Source organism: Cnephaeus nilssonii (assembly GCF_951640355.1).
Source record: "Cnephaeus nilssonii genome assembly, chromosome: 1".
Classification (NCBI taxonomy): Eukaryota; Metazoa; Chordata; class Mammalia; order Chiroptera; family Vespertilionidae; genus Cnephaeus; species Cnephaeus nilssonii.
Window position 1 is genome coordinate 61,233,161 of NC_137072.1, and position 17,017 is coordinate 61,250,177.

At 41.6% G+C, this 17,017-nt stretch overlaps 1 protein-coding gene across 3 annotated transcripts in view; it reads left to right on the forward strand.

The window, feature by feature from the left end:
• SPARCL1 (SPARC like 1) overlaps positions 1–17,017 on the forward strand; it is a 64,279-nt gene that overhangs the window by 25,004 nt on the left and 22,258 nt on the right. Inside the window, exon 1 of one of the 3 annotated variants that reach the window (XM_079770734.1) lies at positions 4,121–4,142. The exons of the other annotated variants lie outside the window; for them this stretch is intronic. The gene's annotated coding sequence lies outside the window, so the exon portion shown is untranslated. Of the gene's footprint in view, positions 1–4,120; positions 4,143–17,017 lie in introns of those variants that run through there. 3 annotated transcript variants of the gene reach the window in all.

A 17,017-nucleotide genomic window follows, 5' to 3' on the forward strand; every position in this document is an offset into this window, starting at 1 on the left:
TGTTTATATCTTCCTCTGTCTCTTTTTTCAATGTCCTATAGTTTTCTGAGTACAGGTCTTTTGCCTCCTTGGTTAAGTTTATTCCTAAGTATCTTAATTTTTTTGTTGCAATGATAAATGGGATTATTTGTTTAGTTTCTCTTTCTGAGAATTCATCATTGGTGTATAAAAATGCCATCGATTTCTGGGTGTTAATTTTGTATCCTGCTATATTGCCAAATTCATTTATTAAATCTAGTCTTTTGGTAGCTTCTTTAGGGTTTTCTATGTACAATATCATGTCATCTGTGAATAATGAGAATTTTACTTCCTCCTTTTCAATTTGGATGCCTTTTATGTATTTTTCCTGTCTGGTCGCTATGGCTAGCACTTCCAGTGCTATGTTGAATAAGAGTGTTAAAAGTGGACATCCCTGTCTTGTTCCTGTCCTTAGAGGAAGTGGTTTTAGTTTTTGCCCATTGAGTATGATGTTCGCTGTAGGTTTGTCATATATGGCCTTTATTATATTGAGATGTGTTCCCTCTATTCCCACTTTGTTGATGCTTTTTATCAAAAATGGTTGTTGAATTTTACTTTTTCTGCATCTATTGATATGATAATGTTATTTTTGTCTTTCAGTTTGTTTATGTGATATATCACATTTATTGATTTGCAAATATTGTACTAGCCTTGCATCCCTGGAATAAATCCCATTTGGTCATGGTGTATGATCTTTTTAATATATTGCTGGATCCTATTTGCTAATGTTTTGTTGAGAATGTTAGCATCTATGTTCATCGGGGATATTGGCTTGTAATTCTCTTTATTTGTAGTGTGTTTATCTGGTTTTGGAATTTGGATAATCCTGGCCTCATAAATAGAGGTTGGAAGTGTTTCTTCCTCTTGGATTTTTTGGGATAGTTTCAGGAGGATAGGTGTTAGTTTATTGAATGTTTGGTAAAACTACCCTGTGGAGCTGTCCGAACTAGGGTTTTTGTTTGCTGGGAGTTTTTTTATTACTGCTTCAATTTTATCTATTGTTATTGGGCTATTCAGGTTTTCTCATTCTTCCCGATTCAGTTTAGGAAGATTGTATTTTTCTAGGAATTTGTTCATTTCATCCACATTGTCCAGCTTGTTGGCATATAGTTGCTCACAGTATTTTCTTACAATTCTTTGTATTTCTGTAGTGTCAGTTATTACTTCTCTGCTTTCATTCTCATTTTATTTATTTGGGTCTTCTCTGCTTGTTTCTTGATGAGCCTAGCTAACAGTTCATTAATCTTGTTTATCTTTTCAAAGAGCCAGGTTTTGGTTTCAATGATCTTTTGTCTTTTTAGTCTCTAGTTCATTTATTTCTGTTCTAATCTTTATTATTTCCTTCCTTCTACTTACTCTGGGTTTTTCTTTCTTTTGTTTTTTAAATATATATTTTTATTGATTTCATAGAGTAAGGTAGAGGGAGAGAGAGATAGAAATATCAATGATGAAAGAGAATAGGCTGCCTCCTGCTTGCCACACATTGAGGATTGAGCCCACAACCTGGGCGTGTGCCCTGATTGAGAATTAAACCATGACTTCCTGGTTCAAAGGTCAATGCTCAACTACTGGGCAACACTGGCCTGACACTCTGGACTTTTTTTTTATTGTTCTCTTCTAAGTCTTGAAATTGTAGGGTTAAAAAGTTTATTATTAATTTTTCTTGTTTTTTGAGGTAGGCTTGTAGTGCTATGAACTTCCCTCTCAGGACTGCTATATCCCAGAGATTTGGGGTTGTTGTGTGTTCATCTTTATTTGTTTCCAGTAATTTTTTAATTTTTTTCTGGATCTCAGTGGTAACCCATTCATTGTTTCAGAACATGCTATTTAGCCTCCATGTGTTTGAATGTTTTTGAGTGTTTTTACTGTAGTTGATTTTTAATTTCATTCCATTGGAATCTAAGAAGATGCTTGATATGATTTCAGTCTTCTTGAATTTGTAGAGACTTGTTTTGTGTCCTAACAAGTGGTCTATCTTTGTGAATGACCCATGTGCACTTGAGAAGAATGTATTTTCTGTTGCTTTGGGGTGAAATGTTCTATAAATGTCAATTAAATCCATCCGATCCAGTGTGTCAGTTAGAGTCACTGTCTCCTTGTTAATTTTTTGTCTGGAAGATCTATCCAGTGAAGTCAGTGGGGTGTTAAAGTTCCCTACTATGACTGTATTGCTGTCTATCTCTCCCTTAATGTCCTCCAGATTTTTTTTATATATTTAGATGCTCCTATATTGGGCGCATATATATTTACCTGGGTTATGTCCTCTTGTTGGATTAATCCCTTTAGTATTATGTAGTGACCTTTATTGTCTCTTGTAATGGCCTTCATTTTGAAGTCTATTTTTGCCAGATATGAGCATTGCTACCCCAGCTTTTTTTTTTTTTTTTCATTTGCATGGAAAACTTTTTTCCATCCCTTCACTCTCATCCTGTGTGAGTCTTTTGTTCTGAGATGTTTCTCTTGTAGACACATATATATTTGGGTAATGATTTTGTATCCATTCAACTACCCTATGTCTTTTGATTGGAGTATTTAATCCATTTACATTTAAGATTATTATTGATGGGTACTTATTTATTGCCATTTTAATTCTGTATGCCTAAGTCTCTCTCTCTCTCTCTCTCTCTCTCTTTCTCTCTCTCTCTCTCTCTCTCTCTCTCTCTCTCTCCTCATTACAGCAGTCTCTTAGCATTTCTTGCAGTGCTGGTTTGGTGGTGATAAACTCATTTAGCTTTTTTTGCCTGGGAAGCTCTTATTTCACCATCTATTTTGAATGATAACCTTGCTGGATATAGTAATATTGGTTTCAAATCCTTGTTTTTTCATTTCCTTGAATAGTTCATATCATTCCCTTTTGGCCTGAAGAGTTTCTGATGAAAAATCAGCTGATAGACTACTGGAGCTCTTTTGTAGGTAACAAACTGCTTTCACTTGCTGCCTTTAAGATTCTCTCTTTATCTTTAATTTTTGGCATTTTAATTATGATGTGTCTGAGTGTGGGCCTGTTTGAGTTCTTCTTGCTTGGAACTCTCTGTGCCTCCTGAACTTGTGTGACCTTTTCTTTCACCAGGTTAGGGATGTTTTCTGCCATTATTTCTTCAAACACATTCTCTATTCCTTGCTCACTTTCTTCTCTTTCTAGTACTCCTATGATGCAATTATTGTTATATTTCATGTTGTCCCACAGCTTCCTTAAGTTGTCCTGTTTTTAATTGTTGTTTTCTTTTTTGGTTCTCTGATTGAGCGATTTTTTTCTATCCTGTCTTTTAATTCATTGATCCAATCCTTGGCTTCCCTTAATCTTCTGTGTATTCCTTCCATTGTTTTTTATTGGTGCTATGTCATTCTTCATAGTTACTATATCTTTTCTCATGCTATTGAGCATCCTTGCCATCATTATTCTGAACTCTATGTCTGATAAAGTTCTTATCTCCATTTCATTTAGCTCTTCTTCTGGAGAATTCTCTTGTTCTTTCATTTTGGATTTTTTTTTTTATCTCCCCATTTTGGCTGCCTGTTTGGGTTTGTGTCTATATATTAGGTAGATCTTCTCTGATTCCCAATGTCAGAGGCTGTTCCTGAGTACCCTGTTTGGAGCAATCAGCAATCCACAGCTCTTGACTCCCTCTGCTAGGGCTGGGTGCCTTTGGAAAGGACCAAGATGTACACCAAGGTCTGCTTGTCCTAGCCCTGGGCCCCAGATTAGATCAGGCAAAGACTCAAAGCCTCCAGAGAACTGCCTCTGCCTATAGTCTGGTTGTTATTCAGTCCTGATTAGCCTCAGGCTATCAACCACAGAATGAAGTGGGAGATTTCCCAACAGGGTAGGGCAATTGCTTCTGCCTGCTGGCTGGTTGTTATTCCCAGTCTCTTGATGGGCCGCAGAAACTCCACAGAGTGGGGCAAGGGTTTTTCCAATAGGGTGGGCAATTGCTTCCCCCTCACCCCCAGGCAAAAGATGCCTAGATAGTAAAGGTCAGAAAGATGTCCTCTGCAGTATGAGGAAATGACTTGGCACAGTAAACCAGTGTGTCCACCTTCCAAGCTCTAACCCCAGAGCCTGCAACCCTGGCTTCTGTTCACACAGCTCCAGTTCACTATGTCCTCTCTCTGCTGGACCTAAGGTGAGTGGCTGCACATGAAATTTTCTGCCATGGCCCTTTAAGAGGCCACATGCATTTCCAGCCATCTCTCTCTGGCAGGCTGCAACCCTGCTGCTTTTCACAGCCAGATGTTCTGTGGGCACCTTTCTTAGTTCTGGTGCTCTGGGCTGGGGAACCCAGGTTGGGGTTTAGACACCAGAGTTCTCAGTGGGAACCCCCCACAGCTGAGATATCCCTACAGAACTTGAGCTACTATCTGTGGGAGTCCAGCCAGGCCTTTCATGCCTCTGCCTTCCCTACCAGTTTCTATGTGGTCTCCACTTTCGCTCCTTGGTTATCAGAGTTCTTTCCAGCTAGTCTTCAGTTGATTATTCAGGATGCTTTCTCTGTATTTTAGCTGTAATTCCAGTTTGGGCCTGTGAATGTGTCAGTGTAGCTTCCACTTACTCCACCGCCATTTTGGAATCCCCCTTCAGTAATTTCTTAAAATATAGGTAGAGGAATACTAGAATATTTGTTTTAATTGGAGAAGGTTTTGGGTTAAAGCTTGGTACTCCTAGTGATCTTGCATTTAGTAGCTTCTTAGAAAGGCATGGGAGAAGTAGGGGGTGGAGTACCAGCATCAGCTCACTGATAAAAACATCTAATTAATGTCTGTTATGATCTGAAAACAATTTCTAGCCCATGCTTACTCTATGTTTGGTTCTTTGTTGTTTTATTTTTCTCAAATCCTGTGTGTGTGGATGATAACCACAGTAAGGTCTGAGGTTGTGGTCATGGCTGGAGGTGGCTGATTCCCCTTAAGCTTCCCAACATTTTGATAACAGGGCTGATATCTCTAGGGATCCATAGCCTAGTTTTTAAATGTGGTGTGCACATTTTAGTGCCATGAAAATAAATTAGTCATTGTCCAAAAAGAATTAACAACAGATTGCCTTGCATAGTATTATTTACCCAAAATACAGCTTTGTTTCAATTTAGCTAGTTAGACTACTTTTGATTAGATACAAATTTCTACATGTTCTAAGACTAACCACCCAAACCCAGTACTTTTAGAGCAATGTTTAAAATGTTCAGTCAAACTGAGCTAATGAATTGGGTTCCCTCTGGGGTGGGAAGAGAAAAGAACAGAGAGACTAATTTACTTCCCAAGGTTCCAGATTAATCCAGTGTCATAACATTCTGTGCTGAGTCATTTTCTCATACTGCAGAGGACTGCATGAAAGGAGAAATGGGAGTACCACAGAGTGAAGCATGCCTTGTTCCAACACAAAATGCTCTCAGAGCTGTTGCCCATCTTTCCTTCTAAATCTCTTTAATTCCAAGCACCTTCAAATCTTGTGATTCTATCAGTGAAATCATCTTCACTGAGTGCTGATCACATTTTAATACCTTATAGCTTTTGATTTCCCCAAAGATGAGGCCTGGTATGCTCCATTGTAAAAGAAAAATGTGCACCCACTAAGGCAATGTAGGTAAGGAAAAACGTTCTCCTCTACCCTCTTATGTTCAGTAATTGGGCCCTGCAAATTAAACTGACAAGAGACAGGTTAACAGAAGAAAATGACCTACTCATATGCCCATAGGAGCCAACAAAAGCACTAACTCCCTAAACTGTTAAAGTTAGATGCTTATATATCTAACTTAGTAGGGAAAAGGGAAGGAGGAGAAATGGCTCCTGTGGGAAAAACAAAACTATTTCTTTAGGAAATACAAATGGATGTTTAGACCAAATGGGAGATAAGAGAGTCTGTGATATTTTTCTGTAGAGGTATAAATGGTCTTTTTGTATTGTTCTGAGTCATAAAGTTCCCCTGTAAAGAGATTCATAGGTTTACTCGTGTGTTCTCGTTCCTGGGAGTAGATGTCATTCCAAAGGAAATTTATGGCAGTTCTCACTTCTCAGAAGTTCCTACTTTTAGTCGGACAAGGGAAGCTCTAAAAAACTTCCTTTTGCATCTGTTGAATTCTCAAATGCCTTTGTCTTAAAACAATTTTGATACCATCTCTAAGGTTCCAGATAGGTCCCACAGCAACTATAGAAAGACTGGAAACAGGGCAGCACTGAGGAGCAGGGGGGCAGCTTTGTTGGCAGGAGATCTGAAAATATTCAAACCCATGAATCCTAAACTTTGAATTAAGGGTGGTATTGGTCCAGGTCTCAACAAGGAAATGATAGATCCAGACCAAAAAAAAAAAAATAGGGATTGAAAGAGAATGTAACTAAAGGATTATTTACCAAGGTGTAGGCAGGATATGGAGCAGGTACAAGGGGCTGTAGGAACAGGCTAGTAAGAGTTAAGCTTGTAGGATCCAGGGATGGGAGCATTTTCTGAACCCAGACAGAAAATGTTGTGTGGAAGTCACTGAGAGGGGCTGTGACCTTCAGGAGAGGGACTCAGTCACAGAGAAGGAGCTGGGAAAATACATATTCTGATTTAATCTCCTCCTTTCCTCAAATATCTCCCCACTGGCCAAGCCCAACATAAACCTTCAGGCATGAGAACCTGACTATGCAATTCACACAGTCCCTGGGACCGCTCAGGATGGATAAGGCTGGAGAAGTGGATGTGGAGTGAATCTGGGGGAACAAATGAAAAATATCTAGATATTCAGAGAAAAAAACTCTCTTCCCCATGTGGGAGAGACAGGATTCCCAGCTGCAGGCCAGCTGTGTCCTCTCCTTGTGCTAATGAATTTTCTAGCACTACCCCTCTGAGGCATAAATAAGCTTAGGTTTTCCAACCTATTTTCAAAGAATTATTCAATCCCCAGCCACGAGATCCAATAGGGTTTATTGTTTTTGCTTCTTTCGGAAAAGGCAGGTAATGAGTAACATTGCACCACTGGGCACCGGATTGTTTCTCCTCTTCAATGTGCTGCCCCTCACCAATACAAATGAGAAGTGCCCACCACGTGCTGAATCCTGGAGGGACTGCTGCCTGGACTGAGTGCTTTCATTAGTGGTTCACGCAAGAACTACTCATCAAAGCCCACCATTGTTCCCATGGGTCCCAACACCATGAGAATGAGGCTACTTGGAACTGTTCTTAGGAATGATTTGCTGTTTTTTCTTAATCCTGGGAGACAACTACCCCAGTAAATAATTCTTCATGCATTCAAAGAGCTGAAAGCACTTGAGATTCCTCTCCCAACTTTAGCAGAACTTAACAACCATCTTGCTCTATTAACAAAAGAAGAGACGCCCTGGCTGGTTTGGCTCAGTGGATAGAGCGTCAGCCTGTGGACTGAAAGGTCCAGGGTTTGATTCCGGTCAAGGGCACATACCAGGGTTGCAGGCTCAATTCCCAGTGGGGGGTGTGCAGGAGGCAGCCCATCAATGATTCTCTCTCATCATTGATGTTTCTATCTCTCTCCCTCTCTCCCTCTCCCTTCCTCTCTGAAACCATTAAAAATATATTTAATTTTAAAAAAAAGAAGAAGAAGAAGAGAGACAATTTCCACCGAATCCAAAGAGGTTTCATTTTATGTCGGCAGAGTTTAAGAAATAAGGGAAATTCAAATAAGAGCAGTCAGAGGAGAAAGCTAAGAACCTGGCATTCAGGGAAAAGAAATTCCAGGGAGGTAGAGAATAACATAAATTAGGGGGTAGAGAGGAGAGCTAATGGCAGAAAAAGAATAAGATTCATGTTTCTGGCCATTTCAGTGATAAGGTAGGCTTCAAACTGAGTTGTCATGCTATTAATACTGTGCAGAAAATCATTCAGATATTAAGTCCTGCAGCAAATGCTACAGGCCTTCAGGTGAGCCTTACTCAGTAGTGGACTCGGCATTTATAAACAGGACATTTACACAATGTGTGGGGTCCTCTTTTTTAAAAAATAGGAAAAAATCAAAATCAAGTGCAGGGCTTTGTAAAGAGCTTGTACCAGGTGAGACCTGACACTTTTTAGTTTCGTAGTACATCCATGTCTGGCCATACTCAAATGTCTGTACCCCAAAGAATGCGCAAAAAGGAGAGAGGGAGGAATAAATAAATGTAAATATGAGAAAACCCTGCCTTCACAGATAAAGAGGAAATGAGAGGACATATACCATAATACGATTTGAGCAAAGAAAAATAAATATAACCAAAATAATTTCTTCCTCTACACCACAGGGCAGGGTGTGGTGGAGACTTTCTGAAGGGTTAGCAAATGCCTGAGGGAGAGAACAGAGTGTGCCTCCGTGCACACATTCCATACGGAGTTGTGAAATGGGACCCAGCGAGGTCAGTAGTGGTGAGCAGTACACTAAGATGAGGAATTCTGAAAGGCATGAGGAAGAAGTGTGGAAACATGGCTATTGCACAGTCTTGCCAAAGATAAGTCATGGGGATCCTCTCAATATAATTAAAGTAATCCTTCAATTACACATTATAGAAGAGGAGAATGTACAAATTTCCCCTGAGCTAGAGAAAGAGAGGTGTTTGAGAGTGTCCCTGAAAACAACCCTAAAAATAAATAGGAAATGTACTATCATTTTCCTGTTTTGTGGGTAAAGAAACCAGTCATTTGCCCAAAGTCTCTTGGCTGACTGAAGGTAGATCTGGTCTGGAACTTAGATCTTCCAGTTCTATACCAAGTGTTCTTTCAGCTATGCTGCTGCCTTTAATAAGCTCATACATTTGGGCAAAATAGTATTTATCTAATTTCACATAAACACTGCATATTTAAGCCTTTAGGGATAATAACTCTGTATTTTGAAATGTATCTAATTTTTGCCCTAGACAGTTTGGCCTACAGACTGAAGAGTCACAGGTTCAATTCTGGTCAAGGGCGTGTACTATGGCATGCAGGAGGCAACCAGTTGATGTGTTCCTCTCACATTTATGTTTCTTTCTGTCTTTCCCTCTCTTCCACTCTCTCTAAAAGATCAATAGAAAAATATCCTCAGGTGAGGATTAACCAAAAGTAAATAAATAAATAAATAAATAAATAAATAAATAAATAAATAAGTCTAATTTTTGCATTTTTCTCCTAGAATTTTATTTGCTCTTTCTGCAGAAATAACAATCTGCTTTTATAGAAAGTGCACACCAAATTTTAATGTCTTGAAATATAGGGTGTCCCAAAAAAAACGTATAAATGCAGTGTTTATTAAAATACATTTCATTTTCAAAATTGAGCTATCAGCTGTTAAAGTGTGTATACATTTTGGGGGACATGCTGTATATGACTTTTTACTAATCCAAGAATAAATTATATCATACTTAGCAAGAACATCATGGATTTCATTTTCCAAGTACTTTGCAAGCATCAGCTAATTAAGCCTCCTTGTAGACATCAGTATAACAGTTGTTTTCAAAATATCTCTTGTTTCCCAGCACATTTGTTCAATTCTTAAAATAAGAAGCTAAAGGCCGGGGAATTAATTATATCAATGTGTGTGGCAAATACAATTAACTCATGAGACACAAATGCCCAGTGACTGGTTTGAAGGACAATGTGAAACTCAAGGCCTTCTACATTATAGGTACTGGATTGTTCCACAGGGTCTTATCTTAAAAAATGCAGCACAGGCATCTGCTTTATAATTGAAAACTTGAGGTAGTTTCCCACTTGGATCATTCTAAATGACAACCATATTCTGTCTTTAAGTCTTGTTTTCAATTACCAGAGGGAAATATAAATAAACATGAGACCCCTGAAAATAGTTCCATCCTGGGACACAGTAAATGATCAGGGACCATGCAGAAAATGTTGGGGTTGACTCTCAAAAAACCCTGCACATCTGGCCACTGAAGGTCATAGGACAAACCCTATACTTTTTGTATGTCTTGATGTGTCTCTCCCACAGCTATGCCAAGATTCTCAGCATTCTATCTAGTAGCTCCTTTGGGCTAAAGCCATGGTGAAAATACCTCTTACCTGAGACTAGAAAGACATTAATTCAGGAACATTCTTATCTTCTAGGTATAGATGAGATGCATATAAAAAATGGAATTTAAATGCATGAAATATAAGACAAGTGAGTTTGTTTAATGAGTGGATTAAGTGTGAAAATATTATGTAACTAGGAGGCCTGGGCAGCTTGAAATCCCAAAAGGGGAAGAAGACATGAAAGGAGAGAGGAGAAAAAGTAAGGGAACACTAAAGGTTCATTTCCCTTATCACTTAATACATGGCATAGATGACTATAGTAATAGTACTGATGAGAGGCACCAGGCAGAGCAATGGAATAATCATCACTTATATGTTTACTAGAGGCCCGGTGCACGAAATCTGTGTACGGGGGGGGGGGGGGGGGGGGGAGGAGAGGAGTCCCTCAGCCCAGCCTGCACCCTCTCCAATCTGGGACCCTTCGAGGGATGTCCAACTACCCTACTGGGATCGGGCCTAAAAGGGCAGTCGGACATCCCTCTCATAATCCAGGACTGCTGGCTCCCAACTGCTCACCTGCCTGCCTTCCTGATTGCCCCTAACTGCTTCTGCCTGCCAGCCTGATCACCCCCTAACCACTCCCCTGCCAGCCTGTTTTTCCCCTAACTGCCCTTCCCTGCAGGCCTGGTCACTCCTAACTGCCCTCCCCTGCAGGCCTGATTGCCCACAACTGCCCTCCCTTGTAGGCCTGGTCCCTCCCAACTTCCCTCCCCTGCTGGCCATCTTGTGGTGGCCATCTTGTGTCCACATGGGGGCAGCCATCTTTGACCACATGGGGGCAGCAATCTTGTGTGTTGGAGTGATGGTCAATTTGCATATTACTCTTTTATATTAGACTAGAGGCCCGTTGCAGGAAGATTCCTGCAATAGGACTTCCTGTGGCAGTCTGCTTCCTTCCCTTCTCCCCCGCCCGCCTGCTTCCCTCCCTTCTCTGCCACCCCGCTTGCTTGCTTCTCCACAGCTTCGCTCCCTTCTGCAGCGCTTGGCTTCCTTCTACACTGTCTTCAGTCTTCGCTCTGCGCCTGGATATGCAAATTAACCACCACCTTGTTTGGGTTAATTTGCAAACTCGCTCCTGATTGGTTGGTGGGCGTGGCTGGTGGGCATAGCAGAGATGCAGTCAATTTGCATGTTTCTCTTTTATTAGATAGGATAGGATGTTACTTCAGAGTTTACAAAGAACTTCCCCATCTCAATGGCTCCTTAGACACTGGAAGGAATTGTCATTCCTTTTCTATAGATGAGGTTTGGAGACATTAAGTGATCGCTCAAAGTAGCATTTAGTACTTAGCAAAGCCAGGGCCCAAAGCCAAAACCTCTAAGTTCTAGTCTGCAGCATGTTCTGCTGAACCATGTGAGAACCCTGGGCTCTGAGTCCAAAGTGTGCGGTCTAGTTCTTGCTCACCTCGTACCCTTGCACCCTGAGCCAAGTAAAAATTTACCTTCTCCAAACTTCAGTTTCTTCCTTAAATGTTATCTACGCTCCTTTTCTTATTGGATCAAATGAGACAGCATATAAGAAAATATTTTATAAACTATAGAATACTATCCTACCTAATAATAGACAAATATGCAAATTGACCATACCTCCGACACACCCGCAAGCCACGCCCACAAGCCAATCAGCGCGAGCATGCAAATTAACCCAAACCAAGATGGCTACAGCCACAGAGAGCAAGGTTTCCTAGGTAACAGAGGAAGCCAAGCTTTCCGCCTGCCCTTGCCAGGCCTAAGCCTCCACTCAAGCTACAAAGTTTCAATTATAGAAGGTAAATAAATTCAAACAAATGGCGGCAGATTAGAGCTTGAGAGAGCAGGCCAGGGTTGCCGCCAGCAACAGGGGAAGCAAAGCTTTCTGCACACCCTGGCCGGGCCCACCCGCTTAAGGCAACAAAGTTTCAATTATAACCCCAACAGAAATGGCTGCCAGCCTCAGAGGGAGCCCCAGGCTTGGCTCCGCTCCAGGCTACAAAGTTTCAATTGTAGAAGGAAAATAAATTCCAGATACCAGGGCCTCCCCTTGGGTTGCCAGGGGGCGTGGCCGGCCTGCAAACCACCACAGGCCCCTCGCTCAGGCCGCCCCACGCCCCAAGGGAACCCCCACCTGATCTGGGACACCCTTCAGGGCAAACCAGCTGGCCCTCACCCCTGTACCAGGCCTCTATCCTATCTAATAAAAGAGTAATATGCAGATTGACCATCACTCCAACACACAATATAGCTGCCCCCATGTGGTCAAAGATCCTGCCCCCATGTGGACACAAGATGGCCACCACAAGATGGCCAGCAGGAGAGGGCAGTTGGGAGGCACCCGGCCTGCAAGGGAGGGCAGTTGAGAAGGACCAGGCCTGCAAGGGAGGGAAGTTGGAGGTGATCAACCCTGCAGGAGAGGGCAGTTAGGGGTGACCAGGCCGGCAGAGGAGGGAAGTTGGGGGCAAACAGGCTGGCAGCAGAGTGGTTAGGGGGTGATCAGGCTGGCAGGCAGAAGTGGTTAGGGGCAATCAGGAAGGCAGGCAGGCAAGCAGTTGGGAGCCAGCAGTCGTGGATTGTGAGAGGGATGTCTGACTGTCCGTTTAGGCCCGATCCCACCGGGCCTAAACGGGCAGTCGGACATCCCTCAAGGGGTCCCAGATTGGAGAGGGTACAGGCTGGGCTGAGGGACAACCCCCCTCCGTGCACGAATTTCGTGCACTGGGCCTCTAGTATAAATATAAGGCAGGAGTAGCCATGTCTGACTGGATGAATTTATATCCCTGGGGCCTTGTCTCAACACATCCTTACAGTTAAGCTTTTCTCTATATTTTTCTGAGAAAAATAAAAGAAAGAACGAAAGAAAAAAATCCCTCCTTCTCTTTAGAGTTAAACCTTCCACCTGTGCTTTAACATTAGACCAGCAAATATTTATCAAGGGCTTACTGAGATTCTATCACCTCACTTTATCTTCATCATCACTGTACAGGTAAAGAACTGAGGCTTAAAAAAAACGAAATAATTTACTCAGGATTATGCAAATTAAGTATTAGCATCTAGGAAGTCCTGTTTCAGAGCCTATGTCATGAATTGCTGTGCAATATTAGCTACACAATGATTCAGGCAACTTCTCTGTTTTCCCCTATTTCAGATATCTATTCCTGCATAACAATCCACCTCCAGGTTAAATGGCTTAAAACCAACTCCCTTATTTGCACATGATTCTGTAGTCTGTACTGGACTCAACTGGGTGGTTCTTCTGTTGATTTTGTCTGGAATTACTCATGTGGCTCCAGCAAGCTGGGAGCTCAGCTGAGGCTGAGGCTGAGCTATCCCAGATGGTCTCTCATCCTCCAGAGTTCTCTCTGCATGGTTGCTTATCATTAAACGATTGAGCTAGTCGGTAGTCCAAGCTTTTTTATAGCATGGTGGATGGCTCTCACAGGAGGAAAAATTCTAGTGTGCAAGTGCTTGCCAAGCCTCTGCTGGCACCATGCTTGCTAATGTCCCATTGGCTGAAACAAGTCACAAGGCCAAGGCCAAAGTCCAGGGCATGCAGCCCAGGAGTTGTGGGTCACTGGGACAATCATTGCTTACCACATTTCCTCTCTTCTCCTGTATCTTCTCATTTGGGTTTCTTTTTTTCTTGTTTTTAATATATTTTTATTGATTTCAGAGAGGAAAGGAGAAGGAGAGAGAGATAGAAACATCAATAATGAGAGAGAGTCACTGAACGGCTGCCTTCTGCACACCCCACACTGGGGCTGGAGCCCACAACCGGGGCATGTGCCCTGATGGGGAATCAGACCCTGACCTCCTAGTTCATAGGTCGATGTTTAACCACTGAGCCATGCCAGCTGGGCTCATTTGGGTTTCTTTTGCTTTCCCCTAAGCATAAAAAAACACTTGGATGACTACATTTTAATACAAATAAAATTTGCCTGTGATCACACTTTCCCCTTACTCTCCTTTCTTTCATAGACAATCATCTTCACACCCACTGTTTTTACTTCATCACTATCTACTCCTCAGTCACTACAGATTGGCTACACCAACACTACTGCACCAAAACTACTCTCCCACCACTCTCCAATAACCTCTGTAATTCCCAAGGCAGTGGATAATTTCCTGGCTTTGTTTACTTTGACCTCTCTGGGACATTTAACACTCTTTTTCTTATGTGAAACTCCTGTCTCTCATCCTTTGTGTCTTTAGCTCTTCCCATCCTATGGACCTAATGGACCTAATGGTCTTTATTCACCAGGCTTCTGGCCCCTGCCCTCTGCTCCACTCATTATATAGCTTCTCATGCCCATAGCACCCAAAGTATATCTTTAACCCCCAGCTCAGTGCTTACCTGTAGACTCACTTATTCAAGTATATCTCTACTAAAATTCAAGAAGTCCAAAACTAATTCAAAACCTGATCCTCCTCTTATAATTCCTTATCTTAGTGATTAATACTATCATTTACCCATTTGCCCAAATTAGAAATGTGATAGCCTAAGACTTCCTTCTCTTCTTCCAACAATATCCAATTGGTTATTAAATCTTATCTGTTCTGCTTTTAAATATTTTCCAGTGATATGCTGGTAAATATTTTTTAATTGAGATTATTTGAGTGACCTTAGTTAACAAAACCATACAGATTTCAAGTGTACAACTCAACATGCTGATGAATGTTTAGCAATCAGCTTTGGGGAAGGCTGGAGAGAAATTGAGCAGCATTTGATGATTTCATGGTATAATCCTCCCACTATGGATAATTTCAAACTACTAGCATGACATCACTGAGCAAAATTGGGAACAGATGCCCAGTAGCACATTATATAGTATTTCCACCTACAGATTCAACAGGCATAAATAACCATAAGAGTAAGTAACAGTAAAATGCAGCATAAGTGTGAAGTGATGTGTTTTGAGTATTTATTTCTTTTGTTTGATATTATTAATTTAAGTATATGTGTGTATAATTTAATCTATACTAATAAAAGGGTAATATGCTAATTATACCAGGAGACCTTCCAGACAAAGCCATGGTGGCAGGGCCGAGGCAGAGGTGGTTAAGGGTGATCAGGCCAGGAGGGGAGGGCAGTTGGGGGTGATCAGGCTGGCGGGGAGGGGGCAGTTGGGGGTGAGCAGGCTGGCAGGGGGACCAGTTGGGGGCGAGCAGGCTGGCACGGGGGCGGGGGGGCAGTTGGGGTGAGCAGGCCAGCAGGGAGGGGCAGTTGGGGGCAAGCAGGCCGGTGCAGGCAGAGTGGTTAGGGGCGATCAGGCAGGCAAGCAGGTAAGTGGTTAGGAGCCAGCGGTCCCAGATTGCGAGAGGGATGTCTGACTGCTGGTTTAGGCCCAATTCCTGCAGGCAGTCGGACATCCCCCGAAGGGTCCCAGATTGGAGAGGGTGCAGGCCAGGCTAAGGGACACCTCACCCCCATGCATGAATTTCGTGCACTGGGCCTCTAGTTTTTAATAATGGCTTCATTTAATAGTCAACTAAATTCCTGAAAATCTAATAATTGGCTCTCAGGGGCCAATACAAACTGAATCTATTTTTCTCTTCTCCATTTCCAAGACCACAGCCAAAATTCAATGCTCTGACCACCTCTCACCTTAATATTGCCATTTCCTCCTATTAAGTCTTTCACTGGCCTATCCTCGTACATAACTTTCCCAAAGACCATTTCTAACATGCTACAAGCTTTTATTTAGACATGTTCTTCACTCAAGGGAAATTTCATTTCTATGCAAAGGCCTTGTTTAGACTAAAAAGCATTATTGAAAGGGACTTTTGCTATCAAATAACCCAGCCAGTCTTCTATGATCAGCCTTTTTTTCCCCAACACAGAAAAATATTTATTTGCCACATAGGCAAAAACCTTAAACCTTAAAATGCTTGGAACTCCTTAATTCAAAGTGAACTCTGAATTTCTTCCAATACTGGTTTGGGGGTATTTGTTGTTTTTCTCCTTCCCAACATCTTTCTGAAAGAGGTAAATGGAGATATTTATTTACAAGTGAGCGGGGAGAGTACCAGAACAGGAGCCAGGAAACTGGGTTCCAGTCCAATTCCTCTTCTTAACAGCTCTTTGACCTTGAGTGTGACCTATAATAACCTTTCTAGGTCTGTTCATCTACTATATCAATGAAGTTGTTTAAATGATCAAATAAGATAATATCCCAGTTATAAATCTGTTTGATAAACCCAAGGCACTTTGATAATATAATCTGGTATCTGTTATACACCATTACTAGTTCTACATAATGTTTATTTAAAGGTATAAATGATGTAACACACATTTCACCCTTAGTACTCTGAATTTCTATTTAAGTAATGAGTAGTCATTTTCAGAGGTGGCCCTTAGAGGAATTAAAATCTCCAAGTGGAATACATGTTATTTTTACTAAAACTAGAATGGATTATTATTTAAGGTTATACATGATTTGAGTTTTTCCTCCATACTCTATCCCAAATTACCTTCTATGTGCAGCTTTTCTCTCCATCCTTCCAAAGCACTATTCCCTAGTCCAGGTCTACCTCTTGATGTTCAAATAGTGGGATAGATGAGAATGAGTTCTAATTTGTTTCTGATGTGATAAAAAGTCTGTGCTCATACCTACAACCTCCTTTTCTTCAAAAAGAACTTTATTTGCTGTCTAGCTTGTGTAGCTCAATGGTTGAGCTGATCAACTTATGAACCAGAGGTCATGGTTCAATTCCTGGTCAGGGCACATGCATGGATTGCAGGCTCAATTCCCAGTCAGGGGCATGCAAGAGGTAGTTGATCAATGATTCTCTCTCATCATTGAGGTTTCTATCTCTTTCCCTTCTCCTTTCCTCTCTGAAATCAATAAAAAATACATATTTTGTTGTTGTTGTTGTTAATCCACATCCAAGAATATTTTTCCACTGATTTTCAGAGAGAGTAGAAGGGAGAAAAGGAAACAGAGAGAGAGAAACATTGATGTGAGAAAGACACATCAATTGCACGTGCCCTGACCAGGACCAGGGATCAAGTCTGTAACCAAGATATGTGCCCTTGACCAG